Source organism: Brassica napus, chromosome C9 (genome assembly GCF_020379485.1).
Source record: "Brassica napus cultivar Da-Ae chromosome C9, Da-Ae, whole genome shotgun sequence".
In the NCBI taxonomy this organism is placed as follows: domain Eukaryota; kingdom Viridiplantae; phylum Streptophyta; class Magnoliopsida; order Brassicales; family Brassicaceae; genus Brassica; species Brassica napus.
In genome coordinates this window covers 9,266,098-9,283,613 of record NC_063452.1, presented here as the reverse complement: position 1 = coordinate 9,283,613, position 17,516 = coordinate 9,266,098, and the positions used below count along the sequence as shown (strand labels likewise).

General features: G+C 42.5%; 1 non-coding gene across 1 annotated transcript; it reads left to right on the top strand.

Annotated features, from left to right (window-relative positions):
• Positions 1 to 340: 340 nt before the first annotated feature.
• LOC125593505 lies at positions 341 to 447 on the top strand. Its single transcript, XR_007329409.1, has one exon. It is a non-coding gene; the product is annotated as a small nucleolar RNA R71 (small nucleolar RNA).
• The last annotated feature ends 17,069 nt before the right edge of the window (positions 448 to 17,516 follow it).

The following is a 17,516-nucleotide window of genomic DNA, read 5'->3' as shown; positions in this document are numbered from 1 at the left end:
TTGCCCTTCCAAACCATCAACTTCCTGGACAACAGGTGTGGCTTCTTTGTTTGGGTTACCAACAAAGTGCAGCTGCTCCTGGGTGGCCTTATCAGCAATGAGAATGTCAATCTTATCCTGGAGAGCCTTTAACTCCCTCCTCGTCTGCTTGTCATCTGTTCGACTGCCTCTGTCGTGGTCTCCACTGTAGACTGCATCACTCTTTACCATATTGTCAACCAGCTCTTCTGCATCTTCCTCAGTTCTCCCCAAGAAGAACCCATTGCTAGCTGTATCCAGTCTGGCCCTGTACTTAGGAAGAGCACCACGGTAGAATGTGCTCAGCAAGCTCTCCTTAGAGAAACCATGGTGTGGGCATTGAGCTTGGTAGCCCTTGAATCTCTCCCAGGCTTCACTGAAGCCTTCCAAGCCTTTCTGTTGAAAACTGGAGATCTCATTTCTCAGCTTAGCAGTTCTTGAAGTAGAGAAGAACTTCTCCAAGAAAGCTTTCTTGCAGTCATCCCAAGTGGTGATTGAGTCACTTGGTAGAGACTTCTCCCACTGTCGTGCCTTATCCCCCAGAGAGAAAGGGAATAACTTCAGCTTTAAGGCATCCTCAGACACACCATTGGTTTTTGACAACCCACAGTAGCTGTCGAACCTGTCCAAGTGATCAAATGGGTCCTCTAGAGCCAAGCCATGATACTTGTTGTTCTCGATCACGTTGAGGAGTCCTGATTTGATCTCAAAGTTGTTGGCTGCTACAGCTGGTGCTCGGATTCCCAATCTATGACCATGAATGTTGGGGCGGTCATAAGTGCCAATGGGTCGAGCTGCTCGCTGTTGGTTTTGTGGAACGTTGTTGGCATCATTTTGAGGTATGTCTCCCATATCAGTATCCAATCTCTGCAAGTGAGACTGTTGCTCTTCTTCTCTTCTCTTTCTAGCACACTCTCTCTCTAAAGCTCTGATGTCTGCGGCTCTTGGAACTAGGTTTGATGGACCCCTGCTCCTCAAGTTCATACACCTGTAAATTAAAGGGAGGTGAAGAAGGAGAATCAGTAACTAAAGAAAATAAAATGACTTAGTCTCAAGCAAATGACTAAATCTCAATGTTCAAATCTACTTAGAATTTGGCAACGGCGCCAATTTGATATTAGGAGTTTTCAAGGCTCCTAAGACAAATGTTGTAGTATAAATGATTGTCGAACCAATTCCAAGGGATTTCAAGCACTGAGAATGCAAGTATTTACTTAATCTAAGTGCAACCGATGATTTTAAAGGTTTTCTAAACTAATGATTATTACTAATGCAGTTTCAGAATAATAAAAACGGTAAATGAGTTGACTTTCTTAACTAAGGAAATGAGAACTCATGGGCATAGGAATTAGACCTTGGGTGATCAAGTTTCGAACTAAGGATGGCAAACGAACAATCAAACTATCAACCTTAAGCTTAGACACGATTCTAAACAAACTCTATGTCTAGATGAATGTTCATTTACTAACACATTTCAAACAACAAATGTTTTCGGTTGAATAATATGGAAGCAATCATTACTAACAGGTCTAAGGCTATCTTAGCATTTCTAACAACAAATGTCTTTGGCAAATTATGCTAAAAGCTTAGAAGAGTTGTTTCAGGCATTTCATCGAACACCTTTTGGGTGGGAAATGCCTAAAGATCAACTTTTGAGAAGCTAACTCAGAAGATGCATTATGATTACTCTACTAGCAAGGTTTTGGAATGATCTACTCTAAAACATCCTAGCTCTAACCTAATCACCCTTAATCTTCCTAACCCATGAATTCAAATGGTGATTACTCACTACTCTTCATGATTCCTCTTAAACCCATTTTGGATTTCAGATTAATCATACAGAGGGATACAACAACGAATTGGAAACACAGAATTGCAATAACTAGATGAACAAAGATGATTCAAGAGATGAACTTTCCAAAGGTTTTTTCTTAGAACAAAAGATAATCTGTCTGGTGGCTGCCAAGAGTACTTAAAACATAGGTTTTCAGAAGTAAAAACGTGCATAATAAAATGACCAAAAGGCCCTTGAGTAGAAATGAATTCGAGCAATCAGACGTCGCGCAGCGACCTCCACTAGTCGCTCCGAGAGGTCGCTCCAGGCTTCGGGAGCGACTTGGAGGGGTCGCTGCGAGCGACCTCGCTGCGTCGCTCCGGTCACGTCGCTCCGAGTGATGGAGACGCGAGCGACCTCGCTGCGTCGCTGCGGTCAAGTCGCTCCGGGTGATGGAGACGCGAGCGACCTCGCTGTGTCGCTCCGGTTAAGTCGCTCTGAAAGGGTGTCACAGCGACTTCACGGTGTCGCTCCGGTGAGGTCGCTCCCATGCACTGCTCGTCCAATGATCACCTTTTTCACCTCTTTTGAGCTCCAAATGCACCCAAATGTCTCCAAGAACTCCATGTGGTACTCCAATACCTGATAAGGACTCATGTATGCAAAATGCAACCTAAACATGGCTAAATCCTAGTCTATATGATCAAAATGCACATGGGTGAATGAATAAGACAATGGAAATATGCAAGATATCATATCTGCTAAGGGAGTGTATCAATTGACACTCACTCATTAATGTCCTAATCGATATGTTCACTAGAAGTCTAGACTAGATCTCTCATGTATCTAACAACCTACTTCAGCAAAATCATTATCAAGTAAAAAACCTACTCTTGAAGTTATCATCAATGTCCTAATTTAGAGTTCTAGTTAGCTACTCTATAACACAATCAGTAAGTCCAATTTTGATTTCATTTGGATACAGAAATAGAGACTACTCTCATTTCATTTGGATACATAAAAAACGTTATTTTTCATTATAATCAATTATTTTAATTGTTTTAATAATATTAATTTTAGTATTATTTAAAAAATATAGGTATATAAATAAAATAAAATTATTAAAATTTATGTTATTTTAGCTTTAAGGTTGTTAGAATCATATTATTAATGTGTATTTATTATATTTAAAAATTAAATATATGACTTAAAAATAGTGGAGTATGGTATGAATTTTAAAAAAAAAACTATTGTAAAAGTTGAAAATGAAGTGGATGTTGAATAAATTAGGTGGAAGAATGAGAAAATGATGTGAAATGTTAAAAAGGAAAAGAAAGGTGTTGAACATGAAATGAGTGTTGAAACCATTGTACATGGTCTAAATAATAGGTCCTTAGAATCTAGGCAAATATTGATTAGTAGTTAAAATCAAAATCCCGAGTTTATTGGTTTAAAGTTGTGTGATTTGCACGTAATTAGTTAAAACAATATATTTTAAAAATTTGAAGCGAAAATGTGATTGTTTTATAAAATCTGATCTTTGTAAAATATGTTTTAGAGTGTCACTGATTTTTCCGCTATCACCATAAATGCAACTTTTGCGAGAGGTAGTAATTGTTGGTTTTTTACGACAATCAAAAACGCTATAGATCATTTTAAACTACTCCAAAATTTTTAAATTAAATTTGGCTCCTGCTAGCATTTGTGGTTGTGGTTGTGGACGATTGTGGAAAAATAAATAAATGTAAAAATATTTTTTAAAAATATTTTTTTTTTATTTTTTTTATTTTTATTTTAATATTTAAATATTATAAGTAAAAATATTATAAATATATATATATATTTTTTATTTATATTCACTAACGATATTAAAATTTATATTATTAAAATTTTAAACCAATAATATTCATTATAATTTTAAGCATTTATATTTCTGTTGCTGAATATAAGTAATTTAAATTGCGTAATCCAATTTCTTAAAGTTGTTAGATTTGTCAAAATTGTTAGGTTTCTTAACGACATCAAAAAATCAAAGCCTATGTTAAAGTTTGTAATCCAATTTGGTTTACACGCGTAATATGAAAATTTGGATTTTACTTCTTTTTCACAATCTATTTCCTTTAAAAGAGATCATTAAACCAAATTGGAACTAAAATTTTCCTTAATGTTCAATGGGTAAAAGAAATTTCCCTTAATGTTCAATGGGTAGAAGACGACGAGCTAACCACTGATTGAGCTAACCACCAGTTGATACATTTACCAATATAAATGACGTTGTACACATTCATTTACTACGATCAAAAGAGAAATATTCTTAGGTCGTTTCACCCTGTTTTCGCACAAACAATGACTCCAACTTACAAAACTCCAACGATCAAAACAAACACATGAAAGTAAACTTCCTAAAACTATGAAGGTGGATAAAAAGCCGGAGATTAAGAAGCTCAGCATCGAGGCCGGATCTTGTTGGGGAAAGTCACACGGCGCAGCGGAAATACTAATGGTCGTGTTCCCCTGACCTTGTGCGAACCTGTGAGGAAAATACTTCGACGATGGCAAGATATCAAAGTTGCGACAACTAAATGAGACACACAATTTTTACGTGGAAAACCTTCTCGATGTGAGAAGGAAAAACCACGGGACCGTAGTCCACTCAAAAATCCACTATATAAATGGTATGAGTACAACCACGTCCTCCCTGTTCAACAGCCTGAACAGAACAGAGAGTCTAGCTACAAAGAGCTATCTCCAACACAAACAACAACAACAAGAGAGCAACACAAAGCTTCAAAACCGGCAGCAACCAAACGACCTCAGCTCACAAAGATTCCGGCTTCCAGAAACTAATCCAACCGTACAAATCCAAGATAAACACGTCTGAAATACCTCTGCCAAATTTCAGCTCAATAAGAGAAGATCTCACCGTTGGATTTACCAAACACCCAAGACTGCTCTGCTGAAGAACTATGGCGACCAGCTTCAAGAAAACCCAGACAACAGAAGATCCAACCGCTGAAATCCAAATCCCTTCGGTGAACCTCTAACCCACTGACTGAAGAAGCTTCCCACAAAATATCAGCCCGATCAGGATCCGTTTGACCCTCCAAATCCAGTCTTGAAAACACCTTACGAGTTTTCTCCTTCTCTTTCTTTTTCTCCTTTTCTCTCTCTCTTCTTTTTGTCAAAACTCTATTATTGTGAGTCTAGTGACAAAGGGGGAACATTATTATTTCTTAAGTTCACCCCAATTGGTCCTCTCCATCTAGGAGGGACCCAACAAACTCCCCCTCCGACTAGATGGAAGAGACAGCCATTCCGGCTATCTCTCGGCATACCTCAAGCTTCCCCCTCGGTAATGACTTCGTCATCATATCAGCTCCATTATCATCCGTATGAACTTTCTCAAGTTCCACTTCCTTGGAAGCAACCACATCACGTATCCAATGATACCTCCTCTGAATGTGTTTTGACTTCGAATGAAATGTAGAATTCTTCCCGAGACAAATAGCGCTTTGACTATCACAAAGCAACACATACTTTTCTTGCTTGAAACCGATCTCTTCACAGAAGTTCTTCATCCACAACAACTCTTTACAAGCTTCAGTTGCGGCAATGAACTCTGCCTCAGTGGTAGATAGTGCAACACACTTTTGCAGCCTTGACTGCCATGCCACAGCTCCACCCGCAAATGTTACCAAGTAACCCGAAGTAGACTTGCTAGAATCAGCATCTCCCGACATGTCAGAATCAGTGTAACTGACCAGCAAAGGCTTCTTACCTCCAAATGTAATCTTCAAATTAGAAGTCCCTCTGAGATATCTCAAAATCCACTTCACAGCATTCCAATGTTCTCTTCCCGGATTGGAGAGAAACCTGCTGACAACTCCAACGGCGTAGGCTAAATCCGGTCTTGTACAGACCATGGCATACATCAAACTACCCACTGCAGAAGCATACGGAACCTTCGCCATATCTTCCTTCTCCGCATATGTCTTCGGACTTTGTTGACTGCTCAGTCTTAAGTGTGGAGCAAGAGGAGTACTCAACACTTTAGACTTGTCCATGTGAAACCGCTTAAGTACTTTTTCAATGTACTTCTCCTGAGATAAGTGAATCAGCTTCTCACCTCTATCCCGAATAATTCTCATACCAAGAATCTGTTTCGCTGGACCCATATCTTTCATGGCAAAGGACTCACTGAGCTGCTCTTTCAACTCCTTAATTCTGTCCATGTTCCTGCCCACAATCAACATATCATCGACATACAGCAACAAGATGATAAAATCATCCTCACCGAACACCTTCACAAATACACAATGGTCTGAATCAGTCTCTGCATAACCATGCTCCCCCATAACAGACTTGAACTTCATGTACCACTGCCTTGGTGCTTGCTTCAATCCATAAAGGCTTTTCTTCAAGCGGCAAACCAAATTTTCTTTGCCCTTTTGCACATAGCCTTCCGGTTGTTCCATGTAGATCTCTTCCTCCAAATCACCATGAAGGAAAGCAGTCTTCACGTCCATTTGCTCAACCTCTAGATCAAGGCTCGCTGCCAATCCAAGTACAACCCGAATGGATGACATCTTCACAACAGGAGAAAAGATTTCATCATAATCAATTCCCTTCTTTTGGCTGTAGCCTTTCACAACCAATCTAGCCTTGTGTCGAGGTGGCAAATTTTCATCCTCATGCTTAATTCTGTACACCCACTTATTAAGCAAAGCCTTCTTGCCCTTAGGCAATTCCACCAACTCAAAAGTATGGTTCTCCTCAAAAGAATCCATCTCCTCATCCATGGCTCCAAACCACTTATCCTTGTGTTCATCCTCCAAAGCTTCATCATAGCTTTCAGGCTCTCCCCCATCAGTAAGTAATACATACTCACTAGGATCATACCTTGTCGACGGTTTAAGACCTCTCTCGGATCTTCTAACAATAGTAGGTTGGTTCTCAGCAGCTGGTGTCTCACCATGATCGTCACCATGATCACCACTACCATCTTCATGTGCGGGAGCATCTGCACTGGGTGTATTATCCTGAACCTCAACCTCAACCTCACCGTGAACCGATGTAGAAGGAGTAGCCTCTGTATCGATCAAACCCTCAAAAATCTGAGTTGGCTTTTTGGACTTGTCAATGTCCTTAATCGTTTGATCTTCCATAAACACAACATCTCTGCTCCTTACGAGCTTCCTCTCAACGGGATCATAAAATCTGTACCCGAACTCATCATGACCATAACCGATGAACACACACTGCCGCGACTTCATCTCAAGCTTCGATCTATCAACCTTGGGAATATGAACAAATGCCTTACACCCAAAGACCCTCAAGTGACTGTAAGAAACATCCTTACCAGTCCAAACCCTCTCTGGAACATCACCATCCAATGGAGCACTTGGTGACAAATTCAGCACATGAACCACCGTGTTCAAAGCTTCTGCCCAGAAAGTCATCGATAAGCCTGACTGTGAGATCAAACATCTCATCCTCTCGACAATCGTTCGATTCATCCTTTCAGCCAACCCATTCAACTGTGGAGTATGAGGTGGCGTGAACTGATGCCTTATTCCATGCTCTTTGCAATAAGCATCAAATGGTCCAAGATACTCTCCACCATTATCACTGCGGATACACTTCAGCTTCTTCCCCGTTTGTCTCTCAACCAATGCCACAAAGTGCTTGAAATATCCCAGCACCTGATCCTTCGTCCTCATAGGAAATACCCACGACTTCCTTGAATGATCATCAATAAAAGTCACATAATATGATGCGCCACCAAGAGATCTTGTCTTCATTGGACCACACACATCTGAGTGTACCAAATCCAGTACCTCGGGTTTCCTAGAAGGTGCGGAAGACTTGAAAGATACCCTGTGTTGTTTTCCCGCAAAGCAATGCGAACACTTCTGTAGGTGCAAACCAGAGATTCCTGGAATCACCTCATTCTTAGACAACACAACCATTCCTTTCTCACTCATGTGACCGAGTCTCTTATGCCATAGCTCCATGGCATTATCATTCTCCACCGCATTAACAACATCTTTGGAGACCTTAGCCTGCATCCAATAGAAAGATGAAGACTTCTCACCTCGAGCCACAATCAAAGAACCGCGAGAGAGCTTCCATTTACCACCACCGTGCAAACTGAAATAGCCCTCATCATCAAGTCTTCCCGTCGATATCAGATTCATCCTAATATCAGGAACATGCTTAACATCCTTAAGCACCAGCCTAGTACCAAGACTAGTCTCCAAGCAAACATCACCAATGCCAGCAACCTGAGCCATCGCATCATTCCCCATCTTCACAGAACCATAATTACCCGTAGTATAGGTAGAAAACAAATCCCGCTGTGATGTAGCATGAGTAGTAGCTCCACTGTCAATCACCCAACTGGTGTCCTGGCATGCGACATTAATGGCATCACCCTCAAGAAGAATGAGAAACTGATCTTCGGTGAGAGTCACCCGATCCACCTTTTCTTCTTGATTTCCTTGCTGCTTGTTTTTCAACTTCCAGCAATCCTTCTTCATGTGCCCTTTCTTATGACAGAAGTAGCACTCCATATTAGCAAATCTATTAGACTTGCTCCTGCTCCTGTTCTTGTCTCTCTTGGGATCTCTACTTGTACTTCTCCCCCTTGACTCAGTAACAAAAACATCTGAACGCGAACTGCTAGCATTCGACTGCCTTCTTGCTTCCTCATTAAGAACACTGTTCTTCACTGAATCCATCGAAATAACACCTTCCGACGCGGAGTTACAAAGAGACATCCTGAAAACCTCCCAAGAGTCCGGTAAAGTACCGAGAAGCCACAGACCGTGAATCTCATCATCAAACTTGATGCCCATATCAGACAACTTGTTGAGCAATCCCTGAAACGCATTCAAGTGATCTGTCATCGGAGTCCCCTCCTGATACCTCAGCTCAATCAACTTCTTGATCATGTACATCTTGTTGTTTCCGGTCTTCCTAGCATATAACTGCTCCAGCTTCTTCCACAAAGAACGAGCATCCGTCTCAGTCTCAATATGATGCAACACATTATCATCTACCCACTGCCTTATCAACCCACACACTTGGCGATGCTGCAGCTTCCACTCTTCATCCGTCTTCTTCTCAGGTTTCTGCTCCTCGAAGACTGGAACATGGAATTCTTTAACAAAGAGCAAATCCTCCATCTTGCCCTTCCATAGATGATAGTTAGCACCATTCAAGCTTATCATCCTGCTCATATTTTCCATCTTTCACACAAGCAAATAACAACCCAAAGTTATCAAAACCAAAGCTCTAAAACCAGAAGCTCTGATACCACTCTGTTGGGGAAAGTCACACGGCGCAGCGGAAATACTAATGGTCGTGTTCCCCTGACCTTGTGCGAACCTGTGAGGAAAATACTTCGACGATGGCAAGATATCAAAGTTGCGATAACTAAATGAGACACACAATTTTTACGTGGAAAACCTCCTCGATGTGAGAAGGAAAAACCACGGGACCGTAGTCCACTCAAAAATCCACTATATAAATGGTATGAGTACAACCACGTCCTCCCTGTTCAACAGCCTGAACAGAACAGAGAGTCTAGCTACAAAGAGCTATCTCCAACACAAACAACAACAACAAGAGAGCAACACAAAGCTTCAAAACCGGCAGCAACCAAACGACCTCAGCTCACAAAGATTCCGGCTTCCAGAAACTAATCCAACCGTACAAATCCAAGATAAACAAGTCTAAAATACCTCTGCCAAATTTCAGCTCAATAAGAGAAGATCTCACCGTTGGATTTACCAAACACCCAAGACTGCTCTGCTGAAGAACTATGGCGACCAGCTTCAAGAAAACCCAGACAACAGAAGATCCAACCATTGAAATCCAAATCCCTTCGGTGAACCTCTAACCCACTGACTGAAGAAGCTTCCCACAAAATATCAGCCCGATCAGGATCCGTTTGACCCTCCAAATCCAGTCTTGAAAACACCTTACGAGTTTTCTCCTTCTCTCTCTTTTTCTCCTTTTCTCTCTCTCTTCTTTTTGTCAAAACTCTATTATTGTGAGTCTAGTGACAAAGGGGGAACATTATTATTTCTTAAGTTCACCCCAATTGGTCCTCTCCATCTAGGAGGGACCCAACAAACTCCCCCTCCGACTAGATGGAAGAGACAGCCATTCCGGCTATCTCTCGGCATACCTCAAGCTTCCCCCTCGGTAATGACTTCGTCATCATATCAGCTCCATTATCATCCGTATGAACTTTCTCAAGTTCCACTTCCTTGGAAGCAACCACATCACGTATCCAATGATACCTCCTCTGAATGTGTTTTGACTTCGAATGAAATGTAGAATTCTTCCCGAGACAAATAGCGCTTTGACTATCACAAAGCAACACATACTTTTCTTGCTTGAAACCGATCTCTTCACAGAAGTTCTTCATCCACAACAACTCTTTACAAGCTTCAGTTGCGGCAATGAACTCTGCCTCAGTGGTAGATAGTGCAACACACTTTTGCAGCCTTGACTGCCATGCCACAGCTCCACCCGCAAATGTTACCAAGTAACCCGAAGTAGACTTGCTAGAATCAGCATCTCCCGACATGTCAGAATCAGTGTAACTGACAAGCAAAGCTTCTTACCTCCAAATGTAATCTTCAAATCAGAAGTCCCTCTGAGATATCTCAAAATCCACTTCACAGCATTCCAATGTTCTCTTCCCGGATTGGAGAGAAACCTGCTGACAACTCCAACGGCGTAGGCTAAATCCGGTCTTGTACAGACCATGGCATACATCAAACTACCCACTGCAGAAGCATATGGAACCTTCGCCATATCTTCCTTCTCCGCATATGTCTTCGGACTTTGTTGACTGCTCAGTCTTAAGTGTGGAGCAAGAGGAGTACTCAACACTTTAGACTTGTCCATGTGAAACCGCTTAAGTACTTTTTCAATGTACTTCTCCTGAGATAAGTGAATCAGCTTCTCACCTCTATCCCGAATAATTCTCATACCAAGAATCTGTTTCGCTGGACCCATATCTTTCATGGCAAAGGACTCACTGAGCTGCTCTTTCAACTCCTTAATTCTGTCCATGTTCCTGCCCACAATCAACATATCATCGACATACAGCAACAAGATGATAAAATCATCCTCACCGAACACCTTCACAAATACACAATGGTCTGAATCAGTCTCTGCATAACCATGCTCCCCCATAACAGACTTGAACTTCATGTACCACTGCCTTGGTGCTTGCTTCAATCCATAAAGGCTTTTCTTCAAGCGGCAAACCAAATTTTCTTTGCCCTTTTGCACATAGCCTTCCGGTTGTTCCATGTAGATCTCTTCCTCCAAATCACCATGAAGGAAAGCAGTCTTCACGTCCATTTGCTCAACCTCTAGATCAAGGCTCGCTGCCAATCCAAGTACAACCCGAATGGATGACATCTTCACAACAGGAGAAAAGATTTCATCATAATCAATTCCCTTCTTTTGGCTGTAGCCTTTCACAACCAATCTAGCCTTGTGTCGAGGTGGCAAATTTTCATCCTCATGCTTAATTCTGTACACCCACTTATTAAGCAAAGCCTTCTTGCCCTTAGGCAATTTCACCAACTCAAAAGTATGGTTCTCCTCAAAAGAATCCATCTCCTCATCCATGGCTCCAAACCACTTATCCTTGTGTTCATCCTCCAAAGCTTCATCATAGCTTTCAGGCTCTCCCCCATCAGTAAGTAATACATACTCACTAGGATCATACCTTGTCGACGGTTTAAGACCTCTCTCGGATCTTCTAACAATAGTAGGTTGGTTCTCAGCAGCTGGTGTCTCACCATGATCGTCACCATGATCACCACTACCATCTTCATGTGCGGGAGCATCTGCACTGGGTGTATTATCCTGAACCTCAACCTCAACCTCAACCTCACCGTGAACCGATGTAGAAGGAGTAGCCTCTGTATCGATCAAACCCTCAAAAATCTGAGTTGGCTTTTTGGACTTGTCAATGTCCTTAATCGTTTGATCTTCCATAAACACAACATCTCTGCTCCTTACGAGCTTCCTCTCAACGGGATCATAAAATCTGTACCCGAACTCATCATGACCATAACCGATGAACACACACTGCCGCGACTTCATCTCAAGCTTCGATCTATCAACCTTGGGAATATGAACAAATGCCTTACACCCAAAGACCCTCAAGTGACTGTAAGAAACATCCTTACCAGTCCAAACCCTCTCTGGAACATCACCATCCAATGGAGCACTTGGTGACAAATTCAGCACATGAACCACCGTGTTCAAAGCTTCTGCCCAGAAAGTCATCGATAAGCCTGACTGTGAGATCAAACATCTCATCCTCTCGACAATCGTTCGATTCATCCTTTCAGCCAACCCATTCAACTGTGGAGTATGAGGTGGCGTGAACTGATGCCTTATTCCATGCTCTTTGCAATAAGCATCAAATGGTCCAAGATACTCTCCACCATTATCACTGCGGATACACTTCAGCTTCTTCCCCGTTTGTCTCTCAACCAATGCCACAAAGTGCTTGAAATATCCCAGCACCTGATCCTTCGTCCTCATAGGAAATACCCACGACTTCCTTGAATGATCATCAATAAAAGTCACATAATATGATGCGCCACCAAGAGATCTTGTCTTCATTGGACCACACACATCTGAGTGTACCAAATCCAGTACCTCGGGTTTCCTAGAAGGTGCGGAAGACTTGAAAGATACCCTGTGTTGTTTTCCCGCAAAGCAATGCGAACACTTCTGTAGGTGCAAACCAGAGATTCCTGGAATCACCTCATTCTTAGACAACACAACCATTCCTTTCTCACTCATGTGACCGAGTCTCTTATGCCATAGCTCCATGGCATTATCATTCTCCACCGCATTAACAACATCTTTGGAGACCTTAGCCTGCATCCAATAGAAAGATGAAGACTTCTCACCTCGAGCCACAATCAAAGAACCGCGAGAGAGCTTCCATTTACCACCACCGTGCAAACTGAAATAGCCCTCATCATCAAGTCTTCCCGTCGATATCAGATTCATCCTAATATCAGGAACATGCTTAACATCCTTAAGCACCAGCCTAGTACCAAGACTAGTCTCCAAGCAAACATCACCAATGCCAGCAACCTGAGCCATCGCATCATTCCCCATCTTCACAGAACCATAATTACCCGTAGTATAGGTAGAAAACAAATCCCGCTGTGATGTAGCATGAGTAGTAGCTCCACTGTCAATCACCCAACTGGTGTCCTGGCATGCGACATTAATGGCATCACCCTCAAGAAGAATGAGAAACTGATCTTCGGTGAGAGTCACCCGATCCACCTTTTCTTCTTGATTTCCTTGCTGCTTGTTTTTCAACTTCCAGCAATCCTTCTTCATGTGCCCTTTCTTATGACAGAAGTAGCACTCCATATTAGCAAATCTATTAGACTTGCTCCTGCTCCTGTTCTTGTCTCTCTTGGGATCTCTACTTGTACTTCTCCCCCTTGACTCAGTAACAAAGACATCTGAACGCGAACTGCTAGCATTCGACTGCCTTCTTGCTTCCTCATTAAGAACACTGTTCTTCACTGAATCCATCGAAATAACACCTTCCGACGCGGAGTTACAAAGAGACATCCTGAAAACCTCCCAAGAGTCCGGTAAAGTACCGAGAAGCCACAGACCGTGAATCTCATCATCAAACTTGATGCCCATATCAGACAACTTGTTGAGCAATCCCTGAAACGCATTCAAGTGATCTGTCATCGGAGTCCCCTCCTGATACCTCAGCTCAATCAACTTCTTGATCATGTACATCTTGTTGTTTCCGGTCTTCCTAGCATATAACTGCTCCAGCTTCTTCCACAAAGAACGAGCATCCGTCTCAGTCTCAATATGATGCAACACATTATCATCTACCCACTGCCTTATCAACCCACACACTTGGCGATGCTGCAGCTTCCACTCTTCATCCGTCTTCTTCTCAGGTTTCTGCTCCTCGAAGACTGGAACATGGAATTCTTTAACAAAGAGCAAATCCTCCATCTTGCCCTTCCATAGATGATAGTTAGCACCATTCAAGCTTATCATCCTGCTCATATTTTCCATCTTTCACACAAGCAAATAACAACCCAAAGTTATCAAAACCAAAGCTCTAAAACCAGAAGCTCTGATACCACTCTGTTGGGGAAAGTCACACGGCGCAGCGGAAATACTAATGGTCGTGTTCCCCTGACCTTGTGCGAACCTGTGAGGAAAATACTTCGACGATGGCAAGATATCAAAGTTGCGATAACTAAATGAGACACACAATTTTTACGTGGAAAACCTCCTCGATGTGAGAAGGAAAAACCACGGGACCGTAGTCCACTCAAAAATCCACTATATAAATGGTATGAGTACAACCACGTCCTCCCTGTTCAACAGCCTGAACAGAACAGAGAGTCTAGCTACAAAGAGCTATCTCCAACACAAACAACAACAACAAGAGAGCAACACAAAGCTTCAAAACCGGCAGCAACCAAACGACCTCAGCTCACAAAGATTCCGGCTTCCAGAAACTAATCCAACCGTACAAATCCAAGATAAACAAGTCGACAATACCTCTGCCAAATTTCAGCTCAATAAGAGAAGATCTCACCGTTGGATTTACCAAACACCCAAGACTGCTCTGCTGAAGAACTATGGCGACCAGCTTCAAGAAAACCCAGACAACAGAAGATCCAACCGTTGAAATCCAAATCCCTTCGGTGAACCTCTAACCCACTGACTGAAGAAGCTTCCCACAAAATATCAGCCCGATCAGGATCCGTTTGACCCTCCAAATCCAGTCTTGAAAACACCTTACGAGTTTTCTCCTTCTCTCTCTTTTCTCCTTTTCTCTCTCTCTTCTTTTGTCAAAACTCTATTATTGTGAGTCTAGTGACAAAGGGGGAACATTATTATTTCTTAAGTTCACCCCAATTGGTCCTCTCCATCTAGGAGGGACCCAACAAACTCCCCCTCCGACTAGATGGAAGAGACAGCCATTCCGGCTATCTCTCGGCATACCTCAAGCTTCCCCCTCGGTAATGACTTCGTCATCATATCAGCTCCATTATCATCCGTATGAACTTTCTCAAGTTCCACTTCCTTAGAAGCAACCACATCACGTATCCAATGATACCTCCTCTGAATGTGTTTTGACTTCGAATGAAATGTAGAATTCTTCCCGAGACAAATAGCGCTTTGACTATCACAAAGCAACACATACTTTTCTTGCTTGAAACCGATCTCTTCACAGAAGTTCTTCATCCACAACAACTCTTTACAAGCTTCAGTTGCGGCAATGAACTCTGCCTCAGTGGTAGATAGTGCAACACACTTTTGCAGCCTTGACTGCCATGCCACAGCTCCACCCGCAAATGTTACCAAGTAACCCGAAGTAGACTTGCTAGAATCAGCATCTCCCGACATGTCAGAATCAGTGTAACTGACAAGCAAAGCTTCTTACCTCCAAATGTAATCTTCAAATCAGAAGTCCCTCTGAGATATCTCAAAATCCACTTCACAGCATTCCAATGTTCTCTTCCCGGATTGGAGAGAAACCTGCTGACAACTCCAACGGCGTAGGCTAAATCCGGTCTTGTACAGACCATGGCATACATCAAACTACCCACTGCAGAAGCATATGGAACCTTCGCCATATCTTCCTTCTCCGCATATGTCTTCGGACTTTGTTGACTGCTCAGTCTTAAGTGTGGAGCAAGAGGAGTACTCAACACTTTAGACTTGTCCATGTGAAACCGCTTAAGTACTTTTTCAATGTACTTCTCCTGAGATAAGTGAATCAGCTTCTCACCTCTATCTCGAATAATTCTCATACCAAGAATCTGTTTCGCTGGACCCATATCTTTCATGGCAAAGGACTCACTGAGCTGCTCTTTCAACTCCTTAATTCTGTCCATGTTCCTGCCCACAATCAACATATCATCGACATACAGCAACAAGATGATAAAATCATCCTCACCGAACACCTTCACAAATACACAATGGTCTGAATCAGTCTCTGCATAACCATGCTCCCCCATAACAGACTTGAACTTCATGTACCACTGCCTTGGTGCTTGCTTCAATCCATAAAGGCTTTTCTTCAAGCGGCAAACCAAATTTTCTTTGCCCTTTTGCACATAGCCTTCCGGTTGTTCCATGTAGATCTCTTCCTCCAAATCACCATGAAGGAAAGCAGTCTTCACGTCCATTTGCTCAACCTCTAGATCAAGGCTCGCTGCCAATCCAAGTACAACCCGAATGGATGACATCTTCACAACAGGAGAAAAGATTTCATCATAATCAATTCCCTTCTTTTGGCTGTAGCCTTTCACAACCAATCTAGCCTTGTGTCGAGGTGGCAAATTTTCATCCTCATGCTTAATTCTGTACACCCACTTATTAAGCAAAGCCTTCTTGCCCTTAGGCAATTCACCAACTCAAAAGTATGGTTCTCCTCAAAAGAATCCATCTCCTCATCCATGGCTCCAAACCACTTATCCTTGTGTTCATCCTCCAAAGCTTCATCATAGCTTTCAGGCTCTCCCCCATCAGTAAGTAATACATACTCACTAGGATCATACCTTGTCGACGGTTTAAGACCTCTCTCGGATCTTCTAACAATAGTAGGTTGGTTCTCAGCAGCTGGTGTCTCACCATGATCGTCACCATGATCACCACTACCATCTTCATGTGCGGGAGCATCTGCACTGGGTGTATTATCCTGAACCTCAACCTCAACCTCACCTCACCGTGAACCGATGTAGAAGGAGTAGCCTCTGTATCGATCAAACCCTCAAAAATCTGAGTTGGCTTTTTGGACTTGTCAATGTCCTTAATCGTTTGATCTTCCATAAACACAACATCTCTGCTCCTTACGAGCTTCCTCTCAACGGGATCATAAAATCTGTACCCGAACTCATCATGACCATAACCGATGAACACACACTGCCGCGACTTCATCTCAAGCTTCGATCTATCAACCTTGGGAATATGAACAAATGCCTTACACCCAAAGACCCTCAAGTGACTGTAAGAAACATCCTTACCAGTCCAAACCCTCTCTGGAACATCACCATCCAATGGAGCACTTGGTGACAAATTCAGCACATGAACCACCGTGTTCAAAGCTTCTGCCCAGAAAGTCATCGATAAGCCTGACTGTGAGATCAAACATCTCATCCTCTCGACAATCGTTCGATTCATCCTTTCAGCCAACCCATTCAACTGTGGAGTATGAGGTGGCGTGAACTGATGCCTTATTCCATGCTCTTTGCAATAAGCATCAAATGGTCCAAGATACTCTCCACCATTATCACTGCGGATACACTTCAGCTTCTTCCCCGTTTGTCTCTCAACCAATGCCACAAAGTGCTTGAAATATCCCAGCACCTGATCCTTCGTCCTCATAGGAAATACCCACGACTTCCTTGAATGATCATCAATAAAAGTCACATAATATGATGCGCCACCAAGAGATCTTGTCTTCATTGGACCACACACATCTGAGTGTACCAAATCCAGTACCTCGGGTTTCCTAGAAGGTGCGGAAGACTTGAAAGATACCCTGTGTTGTTTTCCCGCAAAGCAATGCGAACACTTCTGTAGGTGCAAACCAGAGATTCCTGGAATCACCTCATTCTTAGACAACACAACCATTCCTTTCTCACTCATGTGACCGAGTCTCTTA